The sequence below is a fragment of the Ruditapes philippinarum genome, unplaced genomic scaffold (genome assembly GCF_026571515.1).
Source record: "Ruditapes philippinarum isolate M1 unplaced genomic scaffold, ASM2657151v2 ctg3695_1_1_1_1, whole genome shotgun sequence".
In the NCBI taxonomy this organism is placed as follows: domain Eukaryota; kingdom Metazoa; phylum Mollusca; class Bivalvia; order Venerida; family Veneridae; genus Ruditapes; species Ruditapes philippinarum.
In genome coordinates this window covers 96,647-110,000 of record NW_026854265.1, presented here as the reverse complement: position 1 = coordinate 110,000, position 13,354 = coordinate 96,647, and the positions used below count along the sequence as shown (strand labels likewise).

General features: G+C 33.0%; 1 protein-coding gene across 11 annotated transcripts in view; it reads right to left on the bottom strand.

Moving 5' to 3' along the window:
- LOC132739567 (uncharacterized) overlaps nt 1-7,969 on the bottom strand; it is a 23,412-nt gene extending 15,443 nt beyond the window's left edge. For 8 of the 11 annotated variants that reach the window (XM_060727285.1, XM_060727289.1, XM_060727292.1 and 5 more), the window contains exon 1: nt 7,814-7,969. The gene's annotated coding sequence lies outside the window, so the exon portion shown is untranslated. Of the gene's footprint in view, nt 1-1,997; nt 2,058-7,434; nt 7,582-7,813 lie in introns of those variants that run through there. The other 3 variants (XM_060727293.1, XM_060727283.1, XM_060727284.1) reach the window with 3 other exon arrangements.
- Between the last annotated feature and the right edge of the window lie 5,385 nt (nt 7,970-13,354).

The following is a 13,354-nucleotide window of genomic DNA, read 5'->3' as shown; positions in this document are numbered from 1 at the left end:
CGAAACAACTGCGGAACTTAGTACTGTGCCAAGAAATCTAATCTGCGAAGATTACGTTCATGAACATAACGCGATCTTTAAAGCTTACCGCCAACATGTACGATATACATAAAAAATTTCTCTCATTAAATGTATACATTTTTGAATACTCCCTATACAATTTTCTCTATTTTAGTAAATTTTCTACCAAAAGACGTCATCCGGCAATGTTCGGACCATATATCTCACCGCATTCGCGTCATCTTTAATGATGCAAAAAAAAAACAGTTTGTTCCTTTCATCTAAGTATATAATTATCTCATAGGAAAGCACATACCGTGTATATTTAAACTACATTAACTATAAGGGATGTAATTTATGATATAATCAGATAATTACGAAATGTTATATGTATTTACAAAATCTCTTTTGAAGAATAAAATACATTTTTTTAACATAAGGGAGAAAATTGGAATTCAGTCAAGTTCACAGTGATCGTGATTATCATATGAGCCGCGTCACGACAAAACAAACATAATGCGTGTGCGACCAGCATGGATCCAGATGGATGCGCAGGCTGGTCTGGATCCACGCTGGTCGCAAACGCATTACGTTGGTTTTGTCGTGACGCGGCTCATATTACATATACGAGTATATAATTACATACTATTTGATACAGTTTTTAGGCTGAAATACAAAAATTCAGAGTATAATCTTACAATAATGTAGTATTATTACATATCATACACCCGTGACCAAGACATTAACAATTTGACACGTTACTTAATAATATAATTTCCATGTCGCGTTATATTTTTTCTACCAATGCCGGTAATCTGATCATAAATAAGTTAAATTTAATAATGATACCACATTTTGTTATATTTCATGTTAGAATAAAAATATATGAAGACAGTCTCATAGAATATTGAACAGCTCTCGTACATGTATAATATACGTTTTTGTTAAACGGCGAATCATACGTGTTTTATTTTCCTTTAGTTTTAAATGTGTTGGACGGAAACACAATATAATATACGTCCCTTGTCTTTATCTGAATGTTATGTAATAATTCCACTGACAAATTTCAATACTTCACTTAAAAAGTACAATATGAACTGCTTTCATAAGGTGACAGAAGAGTTTTGTCCCCCTGTCACGTCACTGTCACGTATTGTTTCCAAGACATTCGACAAAGCTGATCATATAAGACAGTTCAGAAAAGCTAGATGTATAAGTCTCCTAGACGTCAACTTACTAGGTCAAATCCTCTCTTTAAAACTGATTCTTAAAAGAAGCAGTAGAAGGGTCATTTCACCATTGAACTTCAAAACATGTTCTGGTGTTCAGCAGGGGACTGTCCTTAGTCCTCGTTTCTTTCTACCTTATCAAATCATATTACAAACTTTCCTTCATATGACCATGTAATTTTGATGTTAACGATTTTAGAAATAATATATATAACAACCTTGTATCTTTTTCTATGATAAACAACAACGGTAGTCCTTTTCACTGAGAACAATTATTCATTCATATATTTGTATGCATATGTTTCGTAAATTATCGAAATAAAATGTCACAACCTAGAAATTGTTTAATTATGCTTACCACTGGGTACTCTGATCGCAATGATGACACAATTTATACTGTAAAATTGTGACAACTTGCAATAAATGATACAGTGATCAGAGGTAAAAGTTGTCGTGCAAAAGCTAGATTCTGAGATAATATCATGTTTGTTCTGGGTCAGAATCAGAGGGGAGATATTGCCTATAAACAAAATAGCACATCACATTTCCCATCGCATAGTAGTTAGATACTGTAGACTAATTAAACGGTGCTTGTAATAACAAAAACCCATACACATTGATTTGTACAGACTTGCTGTAAATGATACAGTACAGTGAGATTCTGTAATAAGCAGATAAGTACATACGTATACATGTGACTGCTGTAGTAATAAAAGTTACAATACATCATTAATATACGAAATAAAACAGTAAATAAAAATTTCTAACCTTACATGTTAATTTATCCGTATCAAATACATGACGGTTTTACACTCGTGCCTATCAAGCATAGCGACCGGCAGGAGACATTGAAAAAAGGCCAATAAAATTCATCTGTTGGGTTCTAACATGTATTTTCTCCGGAATTTAGAATATTTTGGGTTTTCCCAGCAGTTCGATTGGTACAAAGAATTTACTGTTACAACTTCGAAAATAAAGAGCACCGGGTTGTCTATTAAGTTGTAAATGGTAGTACAAGTTTGTACTCGGAGGATTAGCTTCTTATAAGGCAAGTTGTTTAGATTTAATTTGGGAGAGGTAATCTCTGCTACAGTTCTTTTTTTTTCAGACAAGAGCATACATCGGAGACATTCTGCAAGCCCCAGATATAGCAATACCGTGAAAGAATTTTAACTTTCCCGTCGGGAATTAAATCTTAACTTTAGTCCGAGCGTGTATAAATTAGTTCAGACACAAGTCGACGCCTGAGTAAAGACATCGCCTAAACAGTGTACTTTACAACCGTAAAATAAGCAAACATTTAAATTTATCTACCATGGCCTTAAAACCATTTGACACAGTTACCCGCTATGATCTATTCTATTGTGTTCTTCGTGGATTACGAAAAATGATGTATAACAAGATTTTATAAGTTTGTCACAAAGATAGTTATTTTTTACCTTTTCGATCTACATGTATATACATACTATAATAAACCAGCCACCGTTTAAACGCGTTGGCTATTTCTTGTTTATTTTAGCTCGGGTATCATGAAATATTGGAAAAGGGTATATACCTATTCCATAAGCTTCTAATCATTCCATATATTTAGGCAGATTCATTGATTTGTATATAAATTTTTAATAATCGACGTCGGCCATTATCAATCACAAACGGACAGGTCAATACAAAACAACGTGATATTTTGGTATCATTTTCTGTTGCTACCGTCTGATGAAAAATGTCACATTCACATACGAAATCGTGCTTTATTTGGTTATTCACATACGAAATCGTGCTTTATTTGGTTATTCACATAAGAAATCGTGCTTTTTTGGTATTCGCATACGAAATCGTGCTTTATTTGGTTATTCACATACGAAATCGTGCTTTATTTGGTTATTCAAATGCGAAATCGTGCTTTATTTGGTATTCACATAAGAAATCGCATTTTATTTGGTTATTCACATAAGAAATCGTGCTTTTTTGGTATTCGCATACGAAATCGTGCTTTATTTGGTTATTCACATACGAAATCGTGCTTTATTTGGTTATTCAAATGCGAAATCGTGCTTTATTAGGTATTCACATACGAAATCGCACTTTATTTGGTTATTCACATACGAAATCGTGCTTTATTTGGTTATTCACATACGAAATCGTGCTTTATTTGGTTATTCAAATGCGAAATCGTGCTTTTTGGTATTCACATAGGAAATCGCACTTCATTTGGTATTCACATACGAAACTGTTTTATTTGTTTATTATCGTGATTTATTTGGTTATTGACACATGAAATTGTGCTTCGTTTGGTTATTCACATAGAAATTCGTGCTTTATTTGGTTGTTCAATGAAAGTGTGCTATATTTGGTTATTCACACACGAAATCGGTCTTTATTTGCATACGAAATCGGGCTTAATTTGGTTTTCCATTTACGAAATCGGGTTTATTTGGCTATCGTTCTTTATAGCAATTTAATAAGTGGCAAAACCTACGAATGAATCTTGACTCGTTTTTTTTGTTACGAAATATATCGTAACTGTGCATTCAAATATACATCAAGTGATATAGTATGCTCGAGGAGTCAGCTTTTAACATCATTTTATTCAAGTAGACATATTAATGACACTTCGTCCCAAAGCAACTAAAAGTGAAGTATGTGCAAAATGAAATGAATAATAAATAATAATATCATATACTAGTAAAATAAATGTTAAGTAAAATATTTTGGTTTCTAACTCGCTGAAAATCCTGCCAAAGTTCTGGTATATTTTTTATCTGATTTAAGTGGGCATTGTATGACATAATTATTTTCTTTCATTTAATAACCCCGAATATGTGAATAAATTTTCATATTCAAACAAAAGAAAACTAACAGTTGTATCTCGTACAAAGTCGGCATATTTCGTTTATTTCCGTGTCACGCTCAGATCAGATTAAGCGTCAATAGGACTAGGAGTAGGAAAATGATCCGGTCAGCTTACCGTTTGTTAAATATTTATTTACAATGGAAACTTAAGAAATATTAATGAATCTACTACAAAAATGTACTTCAAAACATAATACTTATTTGCATTGCCGTAATTTTATTTTCGTCAATAAAATGCCGTCTTTAAACTATCCGTGGACAGATTTCATGTCGATGTTACTATTTTTAAATAAATTAAGTACTGAATATACAAAAAAAAAAAAAAAAACGTTTTCAATAATTAAACGATTTATATACTTATTTGCAACATTTTACTTTATGTTAAGTTATCATTTCCACATCTGAAATCTTACCCATTCACGTATTATGAGTGCGTATTTGAATATTCATCCTTTCTGTGCAAAATTGGGCGTTTACAATTACATTAAAATGACATATTTAAGAAAAATATTTGAAGGTCAACGACCTAGTCCGAGTTAAATATCAGATAATTAGCAACGCATGAACACTTACACTGATCAAATCTGATAGAACTGATATTTTTACGGTACATTTAAAGTCACTCCAACATACGATAGGTCAAACAGTCGTTTTCTAGACCTAGCTCTAATGGTGACAGTTCCATAATCGCCGGTTTTTCCTCGAGTAATAACTATACATAATGACATATTATAGAATAAAATTTGGTTATATTCTTTAAAAAAGAACATCTTTTCCAGTTTCGATAAGAAGTCAAATATTTTGCATGGGTATAACCATTACTAGACCATCATTCGGACATTTATATCACAATGATTTGACGAATTGCAACCTATTTACAAGGTACTAATTTGGTTAGGATCACCATCAAATCTTTTCACCATTTCTTTTTCGGCATAAACAGGATGTGGACATAAACATGGGGTCAATATAAACAGAGTGTCGACATAAACATTGCGTCGACATAAACAGGGTGTCGACATAAACTGGGAACGATATATTTCTAGTTTTGAGCTTAATTGATGACAGATCTATATATGTATTCTCTATTTAATGATAACTACTAGTATTTATATATATATATATATGTGTATATATAGTATACAATTGTCTAAATGCACGTGTTTACATAAATAAGCCTGTTAAAACATGTTCTAAAAATTAAGTTAATTCAAACTCACTTTTTATATATTATTTTGCCGCACACACTTGAAGAGCATTTATTTATAATTGTTGAAAAATATGTCCTAACACTACATTAGAACGCACAAGGTTTAATCGTCCCTTATAGAAATATCAGTGCAATACTTACATACTTTGAATGATATAACAAAAGAATAAAAAAAGACTTCCTTAAAAATTGTAAATTAATCTTTGAAATTACCTTCGTGTTTTTCAAACCATTTGGTTGGAGACAAAGAACTTTAGAAGACATTGATTGTATATTTAATAGAAAGCTAATTTTACATAGTTGGTCAAGGTTTTTAAAGTAAAGTAACATATAATTATTTCCTCCGTAAATTTTTTTATTTGAATTTTGAAAAAGAATACTTTCATAAAACACACATGATCAAAATTCGTGAGAATCTTTCCTCATGGTCGAGTGGTGCATGTACAAAGTAATATTTAGTTTAACTGTTAAAGTTCTATTTGAAATAGTAGAATAATATGTTGCTTATTCTCTTTACATACTTTAACTCATTTATATTAAATAACAGAGGCATTCTATGGTACAACATTTTTTTAGAATCGATCGATTATAGAAATAAAAAAATGTACTGTTAAGAAATTCTTTTTTTTAATAACATATAGCTCTTAACAGTTCACCATCTTGAATGTTTGTAACTTGAATTTCTAGATAGTTGTTTTTTAGATTTCTAGATAGCTGACGGGTTCCCCGGGTTCGATTCCCGGACTGTGATTGATAATGAAAACCTTTAGAACTACTGTCCTTCACATTTTACCTCTGCTGTTGCATGTACATAAGTTATCAGGCCCTTACAAAAGTGATTACAACTAGTACTGGTAAACTGCTTGACAGTCTGTCCTGGAGAGATGCGTCTGCTTATGGCCTTAATCCAGAGGGTAAACTACCACCATAACAACCAGTCTACCACCACCTCAAGAGGACTGGTTCCAGACAGATCAAACCAAAGTGTTATAGCAAGACTTGGCCATTTTCCGATGTTGCATGTCAAGTGAGGAGAAATGAAAACATTTCCATTTAAAACTAGCTCTGGAAAATCCAGAATTAACTATCGAACCAGAAAATAACAGATTTATTACAAATCGATTTAGGTCAAATCTATTATCATATATCGCTGGTAATAGTGCTGATACCAGTATTTATACTATTTATCGTGCTGGAACTGTTATTTATACTGGTAATGGTGCTGGAACCAGTATTTCAAAATATCTTATTTACTAGCGTAAATAAAATTTTGTGATATACAGATTTTAAATAACTATTATACAACCTTACAAAGTCATGTTCATTCGAAGTATACCATACCCCCTTGATATTTTATTCATTTCAATCAAAAACGTTATTTATTTACGATATATTTATATAACTGTTGCAGCGATTTGAAGTACATTTGTCATATCACATTGAATCATTAGTTCTTGTACAATTTGTTGGGTGTTTTATTTAAAGTTTGTATTCAATTTGTTTATTTCTTGCTGTTTTTATTTTTTCTATTAATTTCTTTATTTTATTCTGGGTGCAAGATCAAGATTTAAATCATACACCGTTATCTTAAAGGGAGAGACAGGCAAAAGTTTTGGGTTCTGTAAATGTGCTAAAAACGAATACACTAGGCTGTCACAGGAACAACACTTTTCGCCTTATAAAGAATGAAATGGTGGTTTCCTAACTTGACCCACGTGGGTCAAGTTAGAGCGTTAAGATTTCGTAATAGTTATGACGGTGAACTCTGGAAACTTTCATGAATATGTCAAATGAACGATTTAGACTTGTTTCAATCATACAATATCCCCAATATCTGTTAATGTAACTTCAAGGGGTTGTTCAAGCCATATGACTTGTTTTAAAACTACACGGTGATTCTGGCGGTGTCAAAATTTCGTTCAACATGTATAGATATATTTACACTTCGAACCCAAAATATATAAAAGTTACAAACAAATGTATGCTTGGACTTTAAAAAAATGTCACTTTATTGTGATTAGAGTACATTAGATCGTTTTAATATTAATGTCATTAATTTGCCTGAGTATCCCTTTAACAAAAAATACAACGCTGCGAAATGCCTAAAGTTGAACAGTATATATAATAAAATAGTAAAACACGTACCACTTCAATGTTTCCCATAAAACCAGTTACAACCTCTTCTTTTTTACCTTTTCGAAATATTGACAGTCCTGTATTTTAAATCGGGTTTAAATCAATATGCACATTACTAAAGAAAACGCCTTAAAACGGTATGTTATAATGTGGGAATGTGTTGGGAATTAAAATAGGGTACATGTTTTTGATCGGTATTTTCTATTTACCAAAGTTAAAACCCAGGCATGCGTTTACTATGCTTAAACATGAACCCATGTTTACATATTATCAATATATGCCTTAAGTATAATAAACTTCTTTACTACAACTGTTTACAATATCAATCAAGCTTTCAAATATCAATTTAGAATTTAATGTTTATAGATTTAAGATCATTTTGACTTACCTTTTGTAAATTATTCCTTGTTAATATCCACCCTCAATTCATGTTCAAAACAGTTAAAAAGACTATTATACGTTAAAGATCGGGTGTGTCCGTAGATTCTCGTAATTTATTTATACCCGGAGCAATTTCTACCGTCACTGGTTTTGATACGGTACGATGACCCCCGCTCGATACACCTACAACAAGGCGGCACAAAATAGAACTATGTTTTCAGTATATTTAGCTGACTTATTGATACGTGTGTAGTTTGCTTTTTGACGCCAGAAACTTATCAAGCAAATCTTTGTATTCTGTACCATTTATTTATTTATCAAATAATTAAGTAATTGATTGATTGATTGATTGTTTTATCGACTGATTGATTGATTCATTCATTCATTCAGTCATTCATTTTTAATTAATTAATTAATTTATTTATTTTATATGTTTAATTTTTATTAACTTTTTTTTCAACTTTTTTGAAATACTATTTATTTATATTTTTGTAGCGGAACTAATTAGGTTATTTATATTTACAGTTCCGTTTTTGTACACACTATTACTAAAGCAATTTTTATCGTAAAAAAATGTACAGGCCATATATCATTATTAAGGTCATATAGTGACTCTCAAGCTTCTAAATTGGCGGGAAAGAACCTAACTACTAAAGGCACATTATTCCTCAGAAACAACTTTTTTTATTTCTTTAGAAAGGCCAAATAAGAATTTTATAATGTTTAAATAATGGCATGCTTGATGCTTGTTACCTGAAAAAAGTAACGTTAAATGTGAAATGATTTGTCATAAAGTAGCAAAGTGTAAACAAAGTAGTATATTGACTTCCATACAGAATACTAAATCAATATGAATGCCCTAACTGTCCAAAAGCGACAGATGAAGTAACATTTTGGAAAATATCAAAGTACACTACAAATAAAAAAATAAATAAAAATAAAACAAAATTTAAGCAATAAAAATAACAGCATTAGAATGATATTATAAGTATAAGAATTAGTAAGTCAAAATTTCGAGTAAATAAAAAACACACACTTGACACTGTTCCGTAATAATTGGCATCAATAAATAAAATAATTAATAATTAATATAATGTTTAAATAATGGCATGCTTGATGCTTGTTACCTGAAAAAAGTAACGTTAAATGTGAAATGATTTGTCATAAAGTAGCAAAGTGTAAACAAAGTAGTATATTGACTTCCATACAGAATACTAAATCAATATGAATGCCCTAACTGTCCAAAAGCGACAGATGAAGTAACATTTTGGAAAATATCAAAGTACACTACAAATAAAAAAATAAATAAAAATAAAACAAAATTTAAGCAATAAAAATAACAGCATTAGAATGATATTATAAGTATAAGAATTAGTAAGTCAAAATTTCGAGTAAATAAAAAACACACACTTGACACTGTTCCGTAATAATTGGCATCAATAAATAAAATAATTCGATGACGCACAAGCCTTCAGTTGTGAGAGAAGAGGAGCAGATTAACCCCTTGACTGCTGGTGACAACTTATTCTTCCGGTGCGACCACTGCAGATAAAGATCAGCCGGTTCTTCAAGTACGACCAGTGCAGGCGAAGATCAGCCAATTCTTCCAGTGCGACTATTCTAGATAAAGATCAGCCGTTTCTTCCGGTGCAACCAATCCAGACAAAGATCAGCCGGTTCTTCCGGTGCGACCAGTCCAGACAAAGATCAGCCGGTTCTTCAAGTACGACCAGTGCAGGCGAAGATCAGCCAATTCTTCCAGTGCGACCAGTCCAGACAAAAACTAGCCAGTTCTTCCGGTGCAACCAATCCAGACAAAGTTCAGCCAGTTCTTCCGGTAACCAGTCCAGACAAAGATCAGCCGGTTCTTCAAGTACGACCAGTGCCAGCGAAGATCAGCCAATTCTTCCAGTGCAACTATTCCAGATAAAGATCAGCCGTTTCTTCCGGTGCAACCAGTGCAGGCAAAGATCAGTCGGTTCATCCGGTGCGACCACTCCAGACAAAGATCAGTCGGTTCTTCCGGTGCGACCACTCCAGACAAAGATCAGCCGGTTCTTCCGGTGCGACCACTCCAGACAAAGATCAGCCGGTTCTTCCGGTGCGACCACTCCAGACAAAGATCAGTCGGTACTTCCGGTGCGACCACTCCAGACAAAGATCAGTCGGTACTTCCGGTGCGACCACTCTAGACAAAGATCAGTCGGTTCTTCCGATGCGACCACTCCAGACAAAGATCAGCCGGTTCTTCCGGTGCGATCACTCCAGACAAAGATCCGCAGGTTTTTCCGGTGCGACCACTCCAGACAAGATCAGTCGGTTCTTCTGGCGCGACCACTCCAGACAAAGATCAGTCGGTTCTTCCGGTGCGACCAGTCCAATGACAAGTCGGCACATCCATGTTTTGTATGATCATAGTCTGCACTTTTCAATCAGTAAATATTATTGTTTATAAAATATGTCCCTAAAAATGAAGAATGGTTTTGTCCAGATAGTAAGACGGACAAGTCCTTTTAAAGTATTTAGCGAATTAAGGGAACATGTAGCCGAATAAAAATACAATTCACCATAAAATAACATACGAATTTACCTAGCCTTTTATAAATAACCTATATAAAACCAGTAATGGTCCGATCAAATATGTGATTATTTTTGCATAATGTATTTTACAACCCGCACTCGTGATACGGCTGATGGAATTTCATTATGATTTCACTATCAGCGTTTAACAGTCAATAAAAACACGGAAAGCTCTCTTTTTTTTTTATAACAATAGTATATTAACTTTTCTGGCATCTTTTTTATGTATTTTTTTAATCTTTATTTCAATGGCTAATAAATTGCCAATTTTATAAATATAGGCGCAATTATTTCTTGATTTACTTACTAAATAACAATTGTTTTGTAACACATGCAATGCTATATTTTTCAAAATAAGCATTACTGTCCAATCTGACCTAAAGACCATCTCGCTATATTAGCCATCGCGACACATGCACACGCACCGAGCACGCTCGCTCGCACGCATGCACGCACGAACACACACACATAACGAAAACAACGAAAACACGAAATAAATAGTGTGAAAAACTCGAACACGACAGTGAAAACTCGAAATAATTTTGATTTTAAACAATCGTACTTTCGAACTTACACCGTCGTAGTTTCGTTGTCACCCATTGTTATGATCTCTGTGCGCATGCCAGACAGGAAGATGAAAGTACGATGGTGAAAATTCAAAATAAGGAAACACCAAAACTACCATGGGGAAATGTCGAAAGTAGGATGGTGAATATTCGAAATAACGAAACAACAAAACTACGATGGGGAAGTGTCGAAAGTAGGATGGTGAAATCGTAGTTTCATTATTTCGACTTTTTTACAATCATTTAACTGTCGGTTTTCATACTCGTATGTTCGACTTTTACCATGATCGTGGTTTCTTTGTTTCGACTTTACACCATAGTACATGTAATTTCTTGTTTGCACTGTTTCGATGTATGTGTATGTGGAACTCAATTTTTGTAGGGTTGATATTAAAATCCCTTAAATTTCAAAGCAGGGCAAGTACATTATACAAATTCAGGAGGTTAAAGGTTACGAAACTAGACTTTTTCTCATATACCAAGACATACCTCTATGTACAGGTTGGTCTGTATATTATATTGTTGTTCTTCTTTTTACATTACATCATTAAATATGCATACATAATAAAATCAGTCAGTAAAACTTTTTACTATGTTAATATGCGTCTCCGTTTAAGATACAAAAGAAAATGCTATATATTTTAGATAACAATCTTCTTTATAAAAGAAACACCTGAAAAAGCAGATGTTAAAACGCTTACCCAATCTAAAAAAAAGAACCAAAAAACCCCCAAAAAACACAAAAAGACAACAACAATAGCAGCATCAGCAGCAAAAAGAGCAACCCCCTACAGAAAAAAATATAACAAAAACAACAACAACGAGAGAGAGAGAGAGCAACCGCCTAGCGGGGGTCAAGCCGGACGTTTTCTTAATTATAAAGTCACAGCAGATCAAGAATATTAGTAAAGAATACACCTACAAAACATACGTTTTATGTAACAAAAGAAATTCAAATTTCATATTTGACCTTGACGGTCAAGATCAATTAAAGAAAAGGTCACATTTGAATTAATCATTATATCAGTTTTGTCATATGTGTTCTTTTGTCTTTTGTCCAAAAATGATTCAAATCCATAAATTAAAACGAAGTTATGACCATTCAAACACATTTCAATAATTTAACATTGGTAGTCAAGGTCAAATAAAGGTCAAAGTCATATCAAAATAATTGAACATGTCTGTTCAACCGTTATATATTGTCAAAGTATGAATCAATCTGCAAGGAAGTGTCTGTTATGAAATGTTCAGCAATTTAAATAATTTTAACTTGAAATTCAAACATTTGACCTAATTTGACCTTGCAGGTGACTGTCAGTCATTATGAGTCAAGGTCAAGTTAAATCTGGCCTACTTGAAGGTTTTGCCCAAGGAATTGTTGGGTATGACAAAAATCAATTTAAAAATAAAAAATAACGGTCAATGTTTTCGGACGGCATCGACAACCGGAATGGGCGCCATGACTAGCTATACCTCGATTGTTCTTTTGAAACTGTTTATTATATCAATTTTGGTAAGTAAATATTAAGATGAAAATTTAAAGTGAATTGGTCTATAACGAAAGGTCTGTAATAAAATGAATAATCACTCTCATAGTATTAACATATAACTACATACCACGAAAGAGTTATACATTGAAGTTGTTAGCAAGTGTGATATTCACGATCCGACATCACATATATTTATTAAGAACGGCTAATAAAATGTTCGCGAACATAATATTATTATTCCTCATATAATTAATTTAAAAATTGTTCACTCTACATGACTTAGAACTTTATTAACTTTTACAAGCAACATTCTAGAACTTTATTAACTTTTTACAAGCAATATTTCATAAGGATATCCTTTGTATTTTTGTCAATATTTCAAATAATTATGGAAAATGTACCTATTCTAGACCTGCCCACTTTAAAGTAAATCAGGCAACAGTATAGAACATATTCTGAGTAAGAATGTGCAGACTGGCCTAGCTCTATACTAGTGGCAACATCTAATGACTAACGGGTCCGGCAGAGAAACGGTTAAAATGTGTTGGTGATGTTGTTGGTAGTTTTCACTCCTGATCACGACAGTAAGTCACATGGAATTTACCAGAGCTCAGTTAAGCCACAGCATCTTTTCTTGGTAGGCTTTCAAGTAGTTCACCAGTATCATTTGCCTTAACTTCCCGCAAGGAACTGATAACTACTATATATGCCAGAGCAGAGGTACCGTGCAAATGATTTCATGATCAATCGAAACGAAGGGCTTGCACCGTCCGGGAATCGAGTCAAGATCGCCTGATTCAAAATCCAACGCTCTACCTATTGAACTAACCGGGCGGCTTGGATAAAAATGTAAGTTATCAGAGTTTAAAAATGATGTTGCAATAAAATATGGCTAGTATTTCAGCAAGACAT